The sequence below is a fragment of the Euprymna scolopes genome, chromosome 18, assembly GCF_053919585.1.
Source record: "Euprymna scolopes isolate OS-2025 chromosome 18, ASM5391958v1, whole genome shotgun sequence".
Taxonomy (NCBI): Eukaryota; Metazoa; Mollusca; class Cephalopoda; order Sepiida; family Sepiolidae; genus Euprymna; species Euprymna scolopes.
Genome location: NC_136499.1, coordinates 101,328,184 through 101,349,655, shown reverse-complemented (window position 1 = coordinate 101,349,655; position 21,472 = coordinate 101,328,184). Strand labels below are relative to the sequence as shown.

The 21,472-nt window shown below is 39.0% G+C and overlaps 1 protein-coding gene across 1 annotated transcript in view; it reads right to left on the bottom strand.

Moving 5' to 3' along the window:
• Positions 1 to 20,868, bottom strand: part of LOC145297720 (uncharacterized) — a 130,743-nt gene extending 109,875 nt beyond the window's left edge. The window contains exon 1 of the mRNA XM_080143932.1: positions 20,283 to 20,868. The gene's annotated coding sequence lies outside the window, so the exon portion shown is untranslated. The remainder of the gene's footprint in view (positions 1 to 20,282) is intronic.
• Between the last annotated feature and the right edge of the window lie 604 nt (positions 20,869 to 21,472).

Below are 21,472 nucleotides of genomic sequence, written 5' to 3'. Positions count from 1 at the left end.
CGACTCTCTCATAAACTGCTTCTCGTTCCCCAGAAGTGACGTCAAGGAATAGTTCATTATTCCTAGTAATAGGGGTGCATCTCCAACAACTATCCAGTATTTACACGAGAGAGCTAGTAACTACGATGAATGCGAAGTGGTGATTATTTATTTGTAAAATTTTTTAGGAAGCAAATATGCTTTTAGTATTTGTACCAAAAAGCAAACTAACTCTCAATTATCGCGCTATCAGTCTTCCCCTATTCCTCACTAAAATCTTTGAATCATTAATCAATTGAACACCAGTTCACCACCCTGCAAAAGCTAATCTTCTCTCTGATTGACAGTATTGATTTTCATAAGAGAGTAGGTAAGTATGATGAATGTATTTATGAAGTTTGTATTAGCAAAAAAAAAAAATATTTAGAAATGATTTACATTGAAATAATGTTGATATCCTTTATGTTTACAGGTTGTGGATTATAAAACGGTTGCTGATATGAAAAAAGAAGGTTATTATATAGATGAAATCGAGGCTAAAGATAACAATACCATTGGTATTCGTACAGTACCTGGGCTTCCACCACTCTATAGCTAATACAAAAGAAAAATATTTGAAATTTTGTGGAGAGAAAAATGCACTGTTTATTAATTGTATGAGAGAATATGTATGATGAATATATTTACGTAGTGTTTATTGAAGGAAAGGATATTCTTTTAGTATTTGCAGAAGAGAGCAAATTGACCCGCTAAAGTATCGTCCTATCAGTCTCCTACTTTTTGCTAAAATCTTTCTTGGGCTTCGGCCAAGGATCAAAGTGTAGTATCTGTTCCGGCAGATGCTGCACTTAAGATAATTTGTACCAGTCAATGGAGGGGAAACCCTCTATACTGGGACAATTATTATTTTTGGTAACCAGAGTGCCCCCTTTTTGCCTACTTTTAGGGGAGCTGGTTTTTACCTCACATTAAAAACGGCCTTGTGCCTAATTTGCTCAGTGGGGGAGCAAATAAACACCATCTGTTCCGGCAGATACTGCAAGCTATGACTAGCTATGACTAGCTATGACTAGCAAAAACCAGATGTGGGGGCAACCCCACATGCCTGACCATTAACCAGCTCCCATTTCCCACCTCTCGGGAGCTGGTCCCCTTTTTCCCTTCCCCCTCCCTTCACTCCTCACATTAAAAATCGGCCTTGTGCCTAATTTGCTCGGTGGGGGAGCAAATAAACACCATCAAAGTGTAGTATCTGTTCCGGCAGATACTGCAAGCTATGACTAGCAAAGACCAGATGTGGGGGCAACCCCACATGCCTGACCTTTAACCAGCTCCCATTTCCCACCTCTCGTGAGCTGGTCCCCTTTTCCCCTTCCCCCTCCCTTCACTCCTCACATTAAAAATCGGCCTTGTGCCTAATTTGCTCGGTGGGGGAGCAAATAAATACCATCTGTTCCGGCAGATACTGCAAGCAAAGACCATATGTGGGGGCGACCCCACAGATAAGACCTTGGTCAATGTAGGGGAAACCATTCATACCAATTGTCACTATCCAGCTCCCCTACTCCCCGGGGAGTTGGTCCCCATTTCCCCTTCACTCCTCACTTTAAAAATCGGCCTTGTGCCTAATTTGCTCAGTGGGGGAGCAAATAAATACCTCAAAGTGTAGTATCTGTTCTTCAGATGCTGCACATAAGTTAATTGGTCAACGTAGGGGAAACCCTTCATACTGAGACAATTACTATTTTTTTGGATACTGCCAGAGTTCCCCCTTTTTACCCTTGTTTTAGGGGAGCTGGTTTAACCCCATATTAAAAACGACCTTGTGTCTAATTTGCTTTCGTGGGGAAGCAAATAAATACATAACATCTTTGAGCCATTAATCAAACACTCGTCCACCATCTTACAAAAGCTAATCTGCTTTTTGACCGAGAGTATGGATTTGCATGATTAACTACAATGAAGGGTACTTGTATAGATAGACTCAACAGATCGATTAAAAAAGAATCTACACGGTGCCCACAAAGTCTGGCTGCATAATCTACATGGTGCCCACAAAGTATGGCTGCATAATCTACACGGTGCCCACAAAGTCTGGCTGCATAATCTACATGGTGCCCACAAAGTCTGGCTGCATAATCTACATGGTGCCCACAAAGTCTGGCTGCATAATCTACACGGTGCCCACAAAGTCTGGCTGCATAATCTACACGGTGCCCACAAAGCCTGGCTGCATAATCTACATGGTGCCTACAAAGTCTGGCTGCATAATCTACACGGTGCCCACAAAGTCTGGCTGCATAATCTACACGGTGCCCACAAAGTCTGGCTGCAAAATCTACATGGTGCCCACAAAGTCTGGCTGCATAATCTACATGGTGCCCACAAAGCCTGGCTGCATAATCTACATGGTGCCTACAAAGTCTGGCTGCATAATCTACACGGTGCCCACAAAGTCTGGCTGCATAATCTACATGGTGCCCACAAAGTCTGGCTGCAAAATCTACATGGTGCCCACAAAGTCTGGCTGCAAAATCTACATGGTGCCCACAAAGTCTGGCTGCAAAATCTACATGGTGCCCACAAAGTCTGGCTGCATAATCTACACGGTGCCCACAAAGTCTGGCTGCAAAATCTACACGGTGCCCACAAAGTCTGGCTGCATAATCTACACGGTGCCCACAAAGTCTGGCTGCATAATCTACACGGTGCCCACAAAGTCTGGCTGCATAATCTACACGGTGCCCACAAAGTCTGGCTGCATAATCTACACGGTGCCCACAAAGTCTGGCTGCATAATCTACACGGTGCCCACAAAGTCTGGCTGCATAATCTACACGGTGCCCACAAAGTCTGGCTGCATAATCTACAAGGTGCCCACAAAGTCTGGCTGCATAATCTACACGGTGCCCACAAAGTCTGGCTGCATAATCTACACGGTGCCCACAAAGTCTGGCTGCAAAATCTACATAGTGCCCACAAAGTCTGGCTGCAAAATCTACATGGTGCCCACAAAGTCTGGCTGCATAATCTACACGGTGCCCACAAAGTCTGGCTGCATAATCTACACGGTGCCCACAAAGTCTGGCTGCAAAATCTACATAGTGCCCACAAAGTCTGGCTGCAAAATCTACATGGTGCCCACAAAGATCAACAGATCGATTTAAAAAGAATCTACACGGTGCCCACAAAGTCTGGCTGCAAAATCTACATGGTGATCACAAAGTCTGGCTGCATAATCTACACGGTACCCACAAAGTCTGGCTGCATAATCTACACGGTACCCACAAAGTCTGGCTGCATAATCTACACGGTGCCCACAAAGTCTGGCTGCATAATCTACACGGTGCCCACAAAGTCTGGCTGCATAATCTACACGGTGCCCACAAAGTCTGGCTGCATAATCTACACGGTGCCCACAAAGTCTGGCTACAAAATCTACATGGTGCCCACAAAGTCTGGCTGCATAATCTACATGGTGCCCACAAAGTCTGGCTGCATAATCTACATGGTGCCCACAAAGTCTGGGTACATAATCTACATGGTGCTCACAAAGTCTGGCTGCATAATCTACATAGTGCCCACAAAGTCTGGCTGCATAATCTACACGGTGCCCACAAAGTCTGGCTGCATAATCTACACGGTGCCCACAAAGTCTGGCTGCATAATCTACATGGTGCCCACAAAGTCTGGCTGCATTATCTACATGGTGCCCACAAAGTCTGGCTACATAATCTACATGGTGCCCACAAAGTCTGGCTGCATAATCTACACGGTGCCCACAAAGTCTGGCTGCATAATCTACACGGTGCCCACAAAGTCTGGCTGCATAATCTACACGGTTCCCACAAAGTCTGGCTACAAAATCTACATGGTGCCCACAAAGTCTGGCTGCATAATCTACATGGTGCCCATAAAGTCTGGCTGCATAATCTACACGGTGCCCACAAAGTCTGGCTGCATAATCTACATGGTGCCCACAAAGTCTGGCTGCATAATCTACACAGTGCCCACAAAGTCTGGCTGCATAATCTACACGGTGCCCACAAAGTCTGGCTGCATAATCTACACGGTGCCCACAAAGTCTGGCTGCATAATCTACACGGTGCCCACAAAGTCTGGCTGCGTAATCTACATGGTGCCCACAAAGTCTGGCTGCATAATCTACACGGTGCCCACAAAGTCTGGCTGCATAATCTACACGGTGCCCACAAAGTCTGGCTGCATAATCTACATGGTGCCCACAAAGTCTGGCTGCATAATCTACACGGTTCCCACAAAGTCTGGCTGAATAATCTACACGGTGCCCACAAAGTCTGGCTACAAAATCTACACGGTGCCCACAAAGTCTGGCTGCATAATCTACACGGTGCCCACAAAGTCTGGCTGCATAATCTACACGGTGCCCACAAAGTCTGGCTGCATAATCTACACGGTGCCCACAAAGTCTGGCTGCATAATCTACACGGTGCCCACAAAGTCTGGCTGCATAATCTACACGGTGCCCACAAAGTCTGGCTGCATAATCTACATGGTGCCCACAAAGTCTGGCTGCATAATCTACATGGTGCCCACAAAGTCTGACTGCATAATCTACATGGTGCCCACAAAGTCTGGGTACATAATCTACATGGTGCTCACAAAGTATGGCTGCATAATCTACACAGTGCCCACAAAGTCTGGCTGCATAATCTACACGGTGCCCACAAACTCTGGCTGCATAATCTACATGGTGCCCACAAAGTCTGGCTGCATAATCTACACGGTTCCCACAAAGTCTGGCTACAAAATCTACATGGTGCCCACAAAGTCTGGCTGCATAATCTACACGGTGCCCACAAAGTCTGGCTACATAATCTACATGGTGCCCACAAAGTATGGCTGCATAATCTACACGGTGCCCACAAAGTCTGGCTGCATAATCTACACGGTGCCCACAAAGTCTGGCTGCATAATCTACACGGTGCCCACAAAGTCTGGCTGCATAATCTACACGGTGCCCACAAAGTCTGGCTGCATAATCTACAGGGTTCCTACAAAGTCTGGCTACAAAATCTACATGGTGCCCACAAAGTCTGGCTGCATAATCTACATGGTGCCCATAAAGTCTGGCTGCATAATCTACATGGTGCCCACAAAGTCTGGCTGCATAATCTACACGGTGCCCACAAAGTCTGGCTGCATAATCTACACGGTACCCACAAAGTCTGGCTGCATAATCTACATGGTGCCCACAAAGTATGGCTGCATAATCTACACGGTGCCCACAAAGTCTGGCTGCATAATCTACACGGTGCCCACAAAGTCTGGCTGCATAATCTACACGGTGCCCACAAAGTCTGGCTGCATAATCTACACGGTGCCCACAAAGTCTGGCTGCATAATCTACAGGGTTCCTACAAAGTCTGGCTACAAAATCTACATGGTGCCCACAAAGTCTGGCTGCATAATCTACATGGTGCCCATAAAGTCTGGCTGCATAATCTACATGGTGCCCACAAAGTCTGGCTGCATAATCTACACGGTGCCCACAAAGTCTGGCTGCATAATCTACACGGTACCCACAAAGTCTGGCTGCATAATCTACACGGTACCCACAAAGTCTGGCTGCATAATCTACACGGTGCCCGCAAAGTCTGGCTGCATAATCTACACGGTGCCCACAAAGTCTGGCTGCGTAATCTACATGGTGCCCACAAAGTCTGGCTGCATAATCTACATGGTGCCCATAAAGTCTGGCTGCATAATCTACACGGTGCCCACAAAGTCTGGCTGCATAATCTACATGGTGCCCACAAAGTCTGGCTGCATAATCTACACGGTGCCCACAAAGTCTGGCTGCATAATCTACACGGTACCCACAAAGTCTGGCTGCATAATCTACACGGTACCCACAAAGTCTGGCTGCATAATCTACACGGTGCCCACAAAGTCTGGCTGCATAATCTACACGGTGCCCACAAAGTCTGGCTGCGTAATCTACATGGTGCCCACAAAGTCTGGCTGCATAATCTACACGGTGCCCACAAAGTCTGGCTGCATAATCTACACGGTGCCCACAAAGTCTGGCTGCATAATCTACATGGTGCCCACAAAGTCTGGCTGCATAATCTACACGGTGCCCACAAAGTCTGGCTGAATAATCTACACGGTGCCCACAAAGTCTGGCTACAAAATCTACACGGTGCCCACAAAGTCTGGCTGCATAATCTACACGGTGCCCACAAAGTCTGGCTGCATAATCTACACGGTGCCCACAAAGTCTGGCTGCATAATCTACACGGTGCCCACAAAGTCTGGCTGCATAATCTACACGGTGCCCACAAAGTCTGGCTGTTAAGATAGAGTCAACAGATCGATTTTAAAAAAATATATGTATATATTTGTGGGCACCGTGTAGATTATGGTGTTTTAAGAAAAAAACAATATTATGTACTTGATATCGCATGTCCCTCCAGATTTACATAAACAAAACATGAAATCAGCAGGAGCAGTGATAGTGACAACAATGGCGGCACTGTTCGGCAACACAAACTAAACAAACATACCAAATGCACACGTGAGCTTCAAAGCACCTGCAGCTATCCAGACTACCCTTTCTGCGCCACCAACTCCCAAGAGCCTGCCGATCGACTGTTATCCTTACTCCAAGCAGGTGATTGACGTAACTCCTCCGCCATCACCGGCACATCCTGACCATACCAACAGCACCTGCTACAATCGCATTGACCTTGAATAAAAGTTTAAACTAAACTTCTTCGTTTGTCTTTCTTGCTTCCATATGCTCATTTTTGTAATATAAAATTATCACGTCAAAAATATTGATATATCCAAAAATTACGAAAATTCATCAAGTAGAACAACTGCTATTGTGTTTCTAAATTTTGCATTCAACTGTGTGTGAACTCTTCACCGTCTACTTTATAACGTCTAAGAAAAATGCAATTTTACCCAATTTTCTATAAAAATTACTATTAAATATAAATAACATTCTACTTGATGAATTTTCGTAATTTTTGGATATATTACTATTTCCGACATGACAAGTACATAATATTATTTTAACTTGAAACGACACATTGAAAAAAAAATCGATCCGTCGAATTTATCTTAATAAGCATCCAATGAAAGCATTCATGCAATGTTTTAACTGGCAAGAAATATAGCAAATTATTCTTTTTTTTTTTTAGCAAAAATAATTTGCTTTGAATTAATGCACAATACAATTCACGTCAACCTTTTTGTGGATTAAAAAAAGAAGTCACTTTTATGTACTTATTTATTGGCTTAAATTTTTCAAACCTAATTCCTTAAAAATAATAACCATTCAACTCTTTTATTAACTTTAACTTGTAACGTTACACATGTTTACACACGTAGACCCAACACGTTGTAGCAGAGTACATCGCAAGAAACAGAACAAGTAATAACTCAACTCCTTTTATTTTGTAACTAGCCTGAGTGCCCGGCGTTGTCCGGGTGTTTGGAGGTGTGTGTTAAGCAAAAAAAAAAAAAAAAAAAGTGGTAGTAGGACGGCAGCCTCGAACCCATACCGCGAAGGAAGAAAAGAATGTGAAAAAAATAAAAACGTGACGTCTTTGCCGTTGCGTCCATTGCCAAACCGGAAGTGTTGAAGGTTTAAATTAAGGCTAGTCAATCGAAAAAAGGGAATGACTTTTGAAAACATTGGCGAAAAAAGTGACCCCCTCCTTGTAGAAAAGTGCCCAGTTGAGGGTGAAGGAATTAATGTTTTTAGCTGATTTTTCGAGATTTTTTGTCTGAAGGGTCGATCTCCAAAACGATACCAATCTCGTGACAATCCGTCGCCTTTGTCGAAAGTTTTAGACATACATACATACATACATTTAAACAGACAGGTAAGATTTATATTATAGACAACAGCATTTATTTCCTCATTCTCCTGCCACACATGACTTCTCGTTATGACTGTGACGTCACCCACGTCTCTAACGTGATCGTCTCCCTCCTTTTTATAGTCTTTTATTCCTTTTCCTTACGATTACATCATGTCGCACACGACTCACTATTTGCATATGTGCGTCCACACTCTGTTACAAACTTTTAAAACCTAAAAATAATCATCTAACCACTCAGCTCTTTTACTAAACCATTGAAACTTTCCCTTACAGATAATTATCTAATCATTCATTGCCTCCGTTCAGTCCCAAGAAACAATGGATACCCCCTGTGAGGGTGACTGTGCATATAATTGTGAAGCAAGGATTGCACAATCTCCAACCATACCTCTCCTGAATCAGCACTGTTTTATTCCAATGACAAGAAGTCCAGGACGACTGGAAACAATGGTGAGATAAGCAGAGAGGACATACAGTACCAGGTATTCCCAAATGGTCACCCATTTAGTGCTGACCAGGCTCAACGTTGCTTAACTTTGGTGATGCAACAGGAACTAGTGTGTCAATGTGATTACACTGTATAACCAATCAGCTCTTTCGTTAAATGTAACCATTGAAATCTTATTCTCCCTCCAAAAAATATTCTAATCATTACACTCTTAAAGAGTCGCCAACCTAATAGGTTCCACACTGTCAGCCAAACTCTAACCTCTGTCCCATCGCCAAAATATGGCATCCTTGTCTGTTTTACAAGTACTTTAATGTTAAGTGCTCAGACAAACTCAAAGCACTAGTACCCCCTCGATGTAAATACCCCCAACAAACCAGAGAAGCAGCAAAATCCCACCCCTTCACTGAAGAGATCCCTAGATGCTATAAAGTCTTCTACTCAAATAGATTCTTCTCTCGAACTGCTAGACTTTAGAATTCCTTCCCAGGGCCTTGCTTCCCTGACTGTATTGACATGCAAAAGTTCAAGTGTAATGCGAACAGACATCTTGCTACCCAACTCCCTACATAGTATCCCAGCAAATCTGGTCCCTATTTATGACTTAGTGGAACTGTATCTTGTTTGGGATGAATAAACACTATAAAAAAAAAAATTAAAATTAACTACTGAAATCTTATCCCTCCCTTTGATAATATTCTAGTTCTTTGAACAAGTCTAACTACTATCAAAATTATCAACTGTCTCTCCCGCCTATAGATTTATTTATGTTCTTCCGATGTAGGCCAGTTTTTGATGGTTACACAAATGTGCTCACAACACGAATCCGAGACGACTGTTGATGTAATTGAAATCAATAAGCAGTTACGACTTAAATTGTAGCCAAGTAACGAAGGATAAATAAAACGTTCTTTTAGCCAATAATTTGCAACAACGTTCACCTCTGCTTCCAAAATATATATATATATATATATATATATATATATATATATATATATATATATATATATATACACACAAACAGACTTCAGTATAAATAAATAAGTAAATAGTTGGAAGGATGCCCACAGTTTCTTTTCAGAAGGATTTCTAAATATCTTTATTTACACTATTCAACATGTTTGATTTTTCCTTCTTAATTTTTTTTTTTTTTTTGGCCAGAGGTTACAGCCATGGAAACAAGGTCACATTTTGGAACTTGACCTACTTTTCGTGGCTGGGGATTCTGACAACTGAGGATAAGGACAAGCGTTGGGACGATTAATTTGTCTTGCAGTCCATGTATTAAATCCATTGCTCTTACTGCTTCTCGTAAAATCGATTATCTCCATCGCTCTGAACCATAGATTGGTCAAACTTTCACAAAAAACACTCGTCTAGCCAACACCAGTATCAATAATTTCCCACACTCTTTATCGGTGCCTAAACCTAAATGTAGATTCCACGAACAAAGCTTCTTTCTTAGAACTACACGCCTGTGGAACTCTCTTCCGATTGCCTGCTTTCCAGCTGACTACAATCTGATTGTCTTCAAGTCCAACGTAAACAAGTTCTTGATGAACTGCCCCCCTAAATAATCCAATTTACAAAATTCCCACTACTTGTGTTTATTACGCTATAATCACATTTACTAATGTATACCCATTAACTCTTATCCTCGAATGGCCTCCAGGCCTGTATAAGTAGTGATTCCTGTGTAAAAAAAAAGAAAATGGTGCCTTGACAAAATAACGATCCGTTTAGAGGGGTTGTTATTTGCTTCAAACTATTCCTGTTTGCAAGATGTGACATGACATGTCGTTGAAGGTGTCATCAACAGTAGAGTTGGGTGTAGGCCAAGGAGATTGTCGCATTTATACATTCTATCTATGGCAAATCAATGCGAAAATCTACAAATGAAATTCAAAGTGCAACTTGATGAGTGGGGGGAGGGGAGAGAGATACCATGGATAAAACTAAATGATAAGCAGATATCCGAGCATCCACCAAAAGGCAGACTCATGTAAACCTGTCCACAGCTGGAGAACAAGAAACCCGAGTGAGTAAATGACCACTAAAGATTCAATAATTTTTTTTTGGGGGGGGGGGCAGAACATGATTGAGTTTCACAAACGGAAGGGAAAGAAAAAAAACAATAACATCAATGTTTGGTGCATTTTAAGTCAAGAAGCCAGTATCTTCAGACTGGCCTGATCTGGTAGAACTAGAAAAGAAACTCCAGTGCATAAATGACCACAAAATATCCAATAGGATTCAATCTACATAGGGAATCCCATAGTCTGTGTGAGTATCAATTAGATCAATCATGCACACCCTACAAAATAAGTGTGGAATGAGAGAAATCTTAAAAACACATGTGATCCTCAGGTCAGAGTTTCCCACTGCAGCAATTTGAAATTTTTGAGAAGCCAATGTCGGCTGTCAAATGTTAGTTAATGGGCCTCATGGTCAGATTGGAGTGGGAAAAAAAGGGAGGGGATTACATGTAACCAATTTTCTATAACTTTTCGATGCCAAAGAGGTGGGGAGAGTGAAACATCATCAGGGTAGGGGGTGAGTAAATGTAGACAAGATGTTGGTTGGTTGTTTTATGGCATATCAACCCTTTTCAGGTTATTTAATGCCGAATTCAGTGATTTTGAAGAAAAATGTTTTAATAGAATATATTTGTTTTTTTCAAGTCGGTTTCTATTTAACTCATAGTTGGGACCCAAACAGGTACTACCACTCCGGGTCAGAGTGGACCTGGGAGCAATGGCAATTAAAGGGTGGTTCCACACTCCACAAAGCCCACAAGCTGGGGCCTCACCATCGGATATAGTTTAAGGTCATATCCAGGACCGCAGACAAGATTTCAAATAAAACCTGCGGGTCTAAGGTCAATGATACACTCTGCAACTCTGAACCTTATTGTTACAACACTCACGACATATTGTGCATATTCCATAACACAACAGTAGGCAGATACACAGAGCCTATGTCATGAAAATTGATAAATCGTCTTACATTGGCAGCTTATGCAAGACTTGGACTGTAACTATCAAAGAGGACCTGAAAACTTGGCAATATCATGAGAGGGCTACCATGAATCGAACTAAATGGCGGACAAACATCTGAGTAGTTCCCAAACATAAATTCCATGAACAAAACTTCTTTCTTAGAACTGCACACCTGTGGCCATCTCTTCCGTTTGCCTGCTTTCCAGCTGATTACAATATAGTGGTCTTCAAGTTCAACGTAAACAAGTTCTTGATGAGCCGTTCCTCTTAAGTAATCCAATTTACCAAATTTACACTACTAACGAGTACTATGATATTATCCCATTGACTACTCTTTAACCCTTATCCTCGAGTGGTCTCTGAGCCTTGATAAGTGGCGACTCTTATGTTAAAAAAAAAGAAGAGGCAAACCTGTGCAAGCCATAGAAACCTGTCTACATACGTATATTTCATTAAATAAAATAGACATTTTCTTTTTGTTTATTAATTCTATTTTGGATCCTTTCCAACTTCCAAATAATGGCCTTCACTTTGGCAGGAACTGGCTGATGTAATTGCTGTGTTTGTCGTAAGTGAAGGCTGTTATTCGGAAGTTGGATAGGATCAAAAATAGAATTAATAGACAAAAATAAAGTCTATGTTATTTAATGGAATATGCTTAAGAGAAAAAATGCTGCCTAAATATACATACATACATATATTTATATATATAACTATAATAATATTTTAAATAAATATTAACAATTTTTATGCCTACATGAACTAGTGTTTATGCAATCATCAGTATAGAAAGTGATAATTACTGTTGGTTTGACAATTCGGACCCAGTCCATAAAGCCGCCTTTGACTTAGTAGGCTAGCATTATATCATCCTTCAGGCCATCAACAACTACCACATAATTGGAAAGAAATTAAGTATGTATGAATGCCATTTTTAGTGGGTTTTCATAGTTGGCAATCAGACAGAGTATTTAACAACGGGAAGAATGATATGTTTCGCTAAAGTTGACCACTTTTTATTAATTCCCTAAGTAGGGCTCAACTTTAATTTTGTTAAAGGGTCTTTTTATAACTATAATATTTTTTTAATAAATATTTAAAATTTTTATACCTATAGGTGTTTCAAGTTTATGCAATTATCAGCATCCGTCCGTAGCCCTTGAGCCCCTGGAGGGGCATAGGCCATCTACAACTTTTGTAGATGTTTGTGTAGCAAGTAACTTTTTTGTACAGGGTGAGGATGCTGGCCCCACGTCCAACCTTCCCAGAAGGTACATACAGCACCTAGCCTTCCCAAATGGTCACCCATCTGATACTGGCCAGGCTCAATGTTGCTTAACTTCAGTGATCTGGCGAGAACCGGTGTGTCAACGTGATTATGCCGTACAATTATCAGCATAGGAATTGATAATTACTGCTGGTCGGGAGATTCAAACCTAGTCCACAAAGTCACTCTTGGCTTAGTAAGCTTTTTTTAGGGAGTATTAAAAAGGAAGAGCAGAGCGTCCCCAGTTCAACTGAGTGTTTGGCCTTGTTGGGTTTTTTTTTTTTTTTGTAAGTCGTTGACTCCTGCAGATCACTCTCTTCCAATATGCCAGTGCTTTCCAACTGCGAATTACTTATGACTTCTACATGGTCATGGCTTATGGAACGAGAGCATGCTACCGCTGTAATGTTACCCAACACATTGTAGCCTCAGTCGCAAGGTAGACAAAGAATAGGAAAGAGGTCCAACTTGCTTCTTCTCATTATAACAACAGTATTTTTTTCCTCATTCTCCTGCCACACGTGACTTCTCCTTATGGCTGCGTGGTTTCTAACGTGATCGTCTTCTCTAACATGCTCTTTCTCCTTTTTATAGTCTACCAGTGAAGTCTACTCGCATGCATTTGCATACACATGTCCACACTCTATTACATTGCCATGGATTAAATAAAAGGTTCTGTTCAAAATTCCGTGCAGATTCCCAGAGTTCTGACAGAAATATTCCTGAGTGCGACAAGACAACTTATATCGGCCGAAACATTGTGAGACTAACTCTCAAAATGAGAACAGTAGTCCAAATTATCCAACTAATCGCAATTATCAATCCTCATCGCCAAAATTCAGAAACATATTATCCGTTACACTTTAAATATCAAGGAGCAGCGAAGATTCTTGCTGGACACTTTCTTAACAGTCATTCCTCTGAAAGCCATCTTTCTCGACAATGTCTGCATAGCCTTGCCTGGTTATTGTTGCAATTTTTCTTTTGCGGTTTCAACAATTTCCGCTGCATAGACATTGCTATGCTCCTTCCTGCTAGCCAATGTTGTTACATCACTATTTCAATTCTCCAGCTCACATCCCACAGCCTTCAAGATATTTAAGAAACACCAAGCTGCAGCAAGCCTTCCAAAAATTTTTAATGAGTGCCAATGAAATCAAAAACTCCATAGAATTCAATAAAATAACTTTTGCTCTTCGGGCCAAGATCAAAGTGACGTACGAAAGGGTGAATGTAGTATTATGGTGAAAGAAGATACTAGCTAAGAGAAATTTTTCTTTAGTTCTGGAGTGACAAGGATGACCAACGACCTCCCATTTTTCCCCCCTTTTGAGTTGGCCTTATGCCTAAGTTTTTTGTTCAGTTGGAACTTACTTTGTAATTTTAGCCTCAATAAAAAATTAATATCTCAAAGTGTAGTATCTGTCCTGATGCTGCACTTCACTTTTTGGTCTCGGCTAGTGAAGGAGAAATCCTTCATGACAGAGACATTTTTTTTGTTACTATCCAGAGTGCACCTTTTTGGGGAGCTGTATTTCCCCCACATTAAAAACCGACCTTGTGTCTAACTCTGCCCTCGTGGGGAGACAAGTAAACAACAACAAAAAAAAAATAGCCTTTTTGGAATTAAATACTAGAAGAATACTCTATTAAAAATAGGTGTAACGCTAAAAATTTTACTTACAAATCCTTTGCCTTAAGCTCAAGGTGTAGCATCTGTTTTATCATCGGTCGAGAGAGGGATCCTTCTAGACAGAGTCAATTCTTTTTTTTTTGTCCAGAATTTTTATTATTACTATTAACTCTAAATCCGAGCGGCTATCAGTTAGTTAGATTAGGGTTAGGTTTAAAATGAGATTAGAAGACCATAACAAATGTTTTGAAAAATCATCTATTGGAGAAAGAATGTTTTACTTATAAGGATAAGGAAGTGACATTGGCTAAGTGGATAACGACCCGAACTGAAAACTTGGGTGTGCCAAGTTCGAATTCAGGTCGTTCCACAGAAACACATTCATCAAACCAACACTTAACCTTGTGTCTGATCTCTTTGAGAGAAGGTAAATACATACTTACAGAGACAAACGATTTTTGGCTAGGAACAAAGTGTAGTATCTGTTTTGGTACTACATTTCATCGTTTCTGTCTTTAATCAATGAAGGAAAAATTCTTCTAGACTGAGGCAATCTATATTTTTTGTTTTAATCCAGAGAGCCCTTTTGGTGGGGAGTAGGCTCGATTTTCTCCACATTAAAAACTCTGCCCTCGTGGGGAGGCAAGTAAATAAAAACTGAAGATCTGTTTTTAACAGCATAATGTTAACCAGGTTAGCAAATAAGCGATGGTGGTGGTGAAAGCAGGAAATAATTATTTTGTAACATTTTTATTGATTTTTTTAGTCGAGTGGTGCTACCAAATCAGGCTGTCTAAAGAGACCAGACTTCTGACCTAAAATGCACCAAATATTAATCTTGCCCGGCATGTAACTTGCTTCCCTCTAACCACGCTGATGCTTGCCAGAGCTTTCTTGCCCTCGTATTTATATGTCCATCTTTCCTGATATGCAACTTGCTTCTCTCTTGATGGCATGGTGTATTTTTCTCTCCTTTTCTCATGATGCAAGCTCACGCACACTTGCTAATTTGCATATGTGGTTTAACGGCTGCTGCTGCTAAAATTTTTGCCAGCCAGGTATCTTTCGGCTTCTGTTGCTAATGGTTTTGCTAGCTAGCTATCCTTCAGCTGCTGCTGCTAAAATTTTTGCCGGTCAGCAATCTTTCGGCTTCTGCTACTAATGCTTTTGCTAGCTAGCTATCTTTCGGCTGCTGCTGCTGCTTATATTGTTGCATAGGGGTATATATTAACGAGATGACGCGGCGTACATATTGGGGCACATATATAACGGTCTCATGTAATATAGGCATAACGATAGTGATGATGAGGGAGAGAAGACGTTTATATATATTACAGTACTTTTAACACATATTAGAGACGAGAAGATACTTCACTTATGATGATGGAGCTGGGGACACGTAATACTTGGAAGGGTTTACAATGTTCATAACAAGATGATAAACACATTACCTTTTCTGTTGTAACTGAATGACGACACGAGACAACACTTACAAAACATAATGATGATTGCTTTATTCATCTGATCGACCGGTCAAATGATGTCAGGAATTCACTTGTATCTACATGGTTAATCTCTACCCTTCGCTTCCGAGGGGACTCTCCTCTTACTATGTCAACTCTTGGCTGATCAACTCTCTCTAACTTGACTAATTCTTCGATCCTATATTGAGAATCTCCCTTTGTCTATGATGTCAGAAGTATGTTTATCAAATGTGCCTAATTTGTTTGTCCAACACACTTTTGCCAAACAAAAGAATCCTCAATTCCAACCTAACCTATTTTTAAACAATATAATTTAATTTGAATTGTTCATTCTTTTACTGACATATTTAATATTCAGATTTCTAAATGAATAAACAATAGACTTAATTTCTAACATTCCATTTCTTAACTTTGCCTACAGGGTTCGATCCTAGGCTTATCCTAATCTTATTTTTACTTACCTAATATTCTTTTTATTTACATGGAAAGAGGACAGCCCTTCCATGTAACAATATTTTTGCTAGTGAGCTATCCTTCAGCTGTTACTAATATTTTTGCTAGCCAGCTATCTTTCAGCTGCTGCTGCTAATATTTTTGCTAGCCAGCTATTTTCAGCTGCTGCTGCTAATATTTTTGCTTGCCAGCTATCTTTCAGCTGCTGCTGCTAATATTTTTGCCTGCCAGCTATCTTTCAGCTGCTGCTGCTAATATTTTTGCTAGCCAGCTCTTTCAGCTGCTGCTGCTAATATTTTTGCCTGCCAGCTATCTTTCAGCTGCTGCTGCTAATATTTTTGCCTGCCAGCTATCTTTCAGCTGCTGCTAATATTTTTGCCTGCCAGCTATCTTTCAGCTGCTGCTGCTAATATTTTTGCCTGCCAGCTATCTTTCAGCTGCTGCTGCTGCTAATATTTTTGCTAGCCAGCTCTTTCAGCTGCTGCTGCTAATATTTTTGCCTGCCAGCTATCTTTCAGCTGCTGCTGCTAATATTTTTGCCTGCCAGCTATCTTTCAGCTGCTGCTGCTAATATTTTTGCCTGCCAGCTATCTTTCAGCTGCTGCTAATATTTTTGCCTGCCAGCTATTTTTTGTCTGCTGATGATTTTCTCACACGCACATGTAAGTTTTGTACAAAATAATTCTAGCAGATCTACTTGATCATTTTCCGTAATCTTTTGTAATTTTTATCAATTTCGGCATGACATGTAAGTACATAATACATTTTTTTAAATCCTATTATACTATACAAGCACTCAAAATGCTGCTGTTCTGGATGTTGGATTTTACGGCATATCAACCAGAGATGGGTCATTTCATAGCGAAATTATGCGGGTTTAGTATACGAATTGCTGATCTTTAAAAAAAGGCTAAAAAGACATTTGATGCTAAGGGTTAACGAAATGGATAAGATTAACAGTTGAATGATGAGTAATGATATGAGAGGATTGGAAATCACCACATAACACCCACTCAAAAGAACAGCCGACCCAGTTAAACAGTAATTATCTCCCCCTTTGCCAGAAACGTCGTTCATGGAATTTGGAGACAAAATGAGAAAATAAAGGCAAGCAAGAATTACCCATGGTCCACTTTCTATTCTCCATGTTTAATTTGAATTTGAAGAGATATTTGTTGCATATACCCATTTTGTATTAGCCACGAAACGAAACTTACAATATATTGAAAATTTTGTGTTTAATTGACATACAGACGCCATCCCACCCATCCCCAAAAACTGTTTGTAGTAGCTGACTAGAAGAAAAGAGTTTATATATATATATATATATATATATATATATATATATATATATATATATATATATATATATATACACACACACACACATTCTTATACAATGCACCTAATGCACCTTTGATAAGACGTGGTGGACTGGTGGACTGCTCGAAATATTAAAATTTAAATTATTACATTTATAGTTTAACATCGTTTTTATATCTGTTTCAAATGTCAAAAAATTAATCATTTTAACTCACACACACACACACACACACACACACACACACACATACAGAATTTCAAATAACTGCTTAATTTAATCATTTATCGATACCTACGGTTTTACGGACACACTGGACATTTTTTCCAAAGCATCGACTGAAGAATTTCTTGCTTGATATTTATTAGCCTTAGGATTGAATTTCCAATGTTTCCATGAAATCGCAAGTATCGATGGACGATCAAATTAATGTTTGTTTTTTTTTTTTGTTTTTTTTTTTTTTAATAAATTTTATTGTATAGTGCAATTTGAATACCTATAACTGAACATTCTGGTCAGTGGTCATTTCTCCCATACAAAAAGAAACACATTATATATACGGTGGGTCTGCCACACTGATGAGTCTTATAAAGACGAAACAGACATTTGTTTGTAGATATTAATGTTTAATTATATGTGTTTGCACGTACGCAAGCGCTTTACCAGACACCCACCGTAGACAAGCAATTTTATTTCAGCAGTTGCTACATCACTGGGACAGTGGGACACTGGGTGGTGCATTCTATATTTAAACCAAGAAAACGAATCAATAAAGAAAGAGAATAGCTTGTACATGCAAGTATCTTTTGGGGAGCCGTTGCCACCCGGACTTGAGGTTAGCGATAAGATGAAGGAAAATATTTCTCAGAGTGCCGAAAAGCATAAATATGCAATCATAATAATTTTTTGAAAAAAAAAAAAAGAGAAAACAAATTTAAAAACTAATTTGGTGCGTGTTTAGACTACCCTCTCCCTATATTAAAAAAAAAAAAAAAAAAAAAGGAAAAAAGAAAAACCTGTGTCATGTATGTACGTACCCGTGACGGAAAGAAAGTATCGTATTCCAAGAATCACGTAAATTAATCAAATAGTTTTCGTTTTATAAATAAAACAATTAAAATTCGTAAGCATTACAACAACACTCTCCCAAATTTGAATTATGCTGAATTATCTCCCTTATTTTTTGTTAGATTGTTTCCAATCGGCGTTGCGAGATAGTTGCTCCTCGGTTAGGCATACAATTTGATTTTTCTTATTTAAAAATAGAACTAATGAACAATTTACGTGATTTTTCTCAGAGCAAAATAAATAATTTTGATATTTATTCAGATTGACACTTATAACGATAAACCAAAATGAAGAAAAACTTTTATATTGTACCTATTTGTCACGGAATGAAGATTTCATATTCCGAAAATCACAAAAATTGATCATTTTTTTTTTTTTTTTTTACGAAAAACAAATTTGCCGTTTTTTACCTTTAAATGACAGATGATGCCATGTTTATCTAGAGAACGTAATAAGGGGAAGTAATCAGTGATTATTTTGACAATTTCCACGTGCATCTGAGTTGTCTGCCCTTGTCCACCGATTCGTTGTACGTTTCTTTTTTTTTTCTTTTTTTTTTTCACCCTCATCGAAACAGTTAAATTTGATTTTTTTTTAATAAAAAATTAAAAAAAACTACTCGATCATCTTACGTAATTTTTGGAATTTTTCATCTTCGTCCCTTGTACGTTACATCAATATAGACATTTTCGTGTTTTTTTTTTTTTAATTTAAATGTTGCCATTAGTGCCATTCTGAATAAGTACCAATAACTTAATTTGATTTGTCACCGCTACAAAAAACAGACAAAACTAGTTAAAACAGCAGCCTCTTACAGAGTAACCAATTCAAGATAGCTAATTTTTGCTTGTTTTGATTGTTTTTCTTTGTTTGCGTTGTTTTTGTTTTGTTTTTAATTTTTTATTCAATTTTTTAAACCAAACAGATCAGTTATTTTAGTTCAATAAACGTTCTTCGAGTAAATTTGTAGATTAACACCGTCAGCTAAATCACCACCACAAACTTCAACTTTTTAAGCGATATTGCGTGTAACTGAACACTGAAAAACTGGGCGACAAAAAAAAAAACATTTTAGAATTAAGAGTGGGGATCAGTTAAACAGAAAACGGTCTATAATTTACGAGCCAATATAGCTGCTTAAGAACAGTTAACTATTTTTGGCTACTAATCCTAAGTCTGACTGGCAAGATCGTGAAACCACACGTAATCGCCTAAAGAATGAAGAACCCCTCTCTTACACCCACCAAAAAATCACACAGAATTTATCTCCTAGAATAAATAAATAAAAACATGCTTTGCTTAACTGCTCTAAAACGCTGGAATGAGAATTTTACGTTAAATTGCTATGCGAAACAGATCCCCCACTCTAAATTCTATAATATTTTTTGTTATAGTTTTGTTTTTGTTTCGTCGTTTTTCCTTCAAGTTTGTTTGTTTGTTTTAGTGTTTTTTTGTTGTTGTTTTGTTTTTGTTTTTGTTTTTTTTTTAATGTTTCTCACATAATTGTCCGAAATATTCGGGTGAGGGGTTGATTTAGCCGAGGGTGTTAAACTACAATAATACCGCTTTCAATTTTTTTAATTTTAAAAATAAAATTCAAATATAATGGAATCAATTAAAGACTCAATTGTTAACTTTATTTAAAAGAAAAAAGGGAATAATTTTATCGAGCTCGATTCGTCGTCACATTAAGCAGGAAAAAATGTATGCGTTAAATTAACAGAATATATAAATATTAAAAAAATGTACTTACATTTATTGTCTGTCACAGCCAGAATGTCATTTTATTTTTATATCAAAAATTAAAGCTTTTTTTTTTTTTTACAATCGTTTTTTTTATTATTTTATTTTAACATGTGTTATATTATAATACAACTGCTGTCAATTTCATTTTTTTAATGTTCACTTGAATTAAATAAATATTAAAATAACTCTAAAATATTAATTGTCAGCGTATATATTTATTAATAAAAACGTTTTCGTGTTGGTGGGTTGTTGCCAGTTGAAGTCCAATTAAACATTTTTTTTTTTTTTTTTTTTTTTTGCAAGCGCGCACCCGCACCGCGACCCTTTTTTTTTCTTCACAGCAAATACTGCTATCAGTTTATGGGTGATATTACATTAAAAGCATTACTTTCATGCAACATTTTGCCCCCTGTTGTCTTTGCTAAAATATTTTTTGCTCCAGTAAGCTGTATAATATTAATAATAATAATAATAATAATAATAATAATAATAATAATAATAATAGCAACGCTCGCGAACAAGAAGGTCCTATAGTAGTGACATCATTGCGTTCTGTTATTCGACCATTTTTGATATGCACAGAACTTATTATCATTTATATCACGTTTCCTTTTTTTTTTTTTTTTTTAATGTTCGGCTACTCTATGATTCGTTATTGTTCGTTGGTCCGTGCAAATTTAAAATCCTCTCTGCTTGTTGGTTGTTCTGTGTCTTGCTTCCTTTATTCGGGGGTTTGTAGCCCATTCATTCATTTATTTCGGTGAGCGTTCCTTTTTATTTTTAATAAAATGAATGAATGAACGGACGAGAAGCAATGCGATTCGGTGGGGGGGGGGGGGAGTAGTAGCCCCCACAATCGATGTCGTCGGCTCCCCCCACAGTCTCGAGTCTGTTCTCATCCAGTTAAAAGAAAGGAGAGAGAGAATGAAGCTGGGGTAGGAGAAAGGATAAGAGATCGATAAAGAAAGGGAGGGAAGAACGAAGGGGAAGAAGAAACGATAAGAAAGAACGAAAGAAAAAAGGAAGGGAAAAGGCGAAACGAAAGAAGATTAAGAAAAGAAAAGAAAGGGACAGAAATGAGAGAAAAGAGATCGTCTGGTTTGGTGGGTTTGTTTTACGCCATATCAATCCTTTTCCGCTTATTTAATGCTGGATCCGGTAATTCTGGGAAAAGGTTTTATGCTTCAAGTTCTTCAA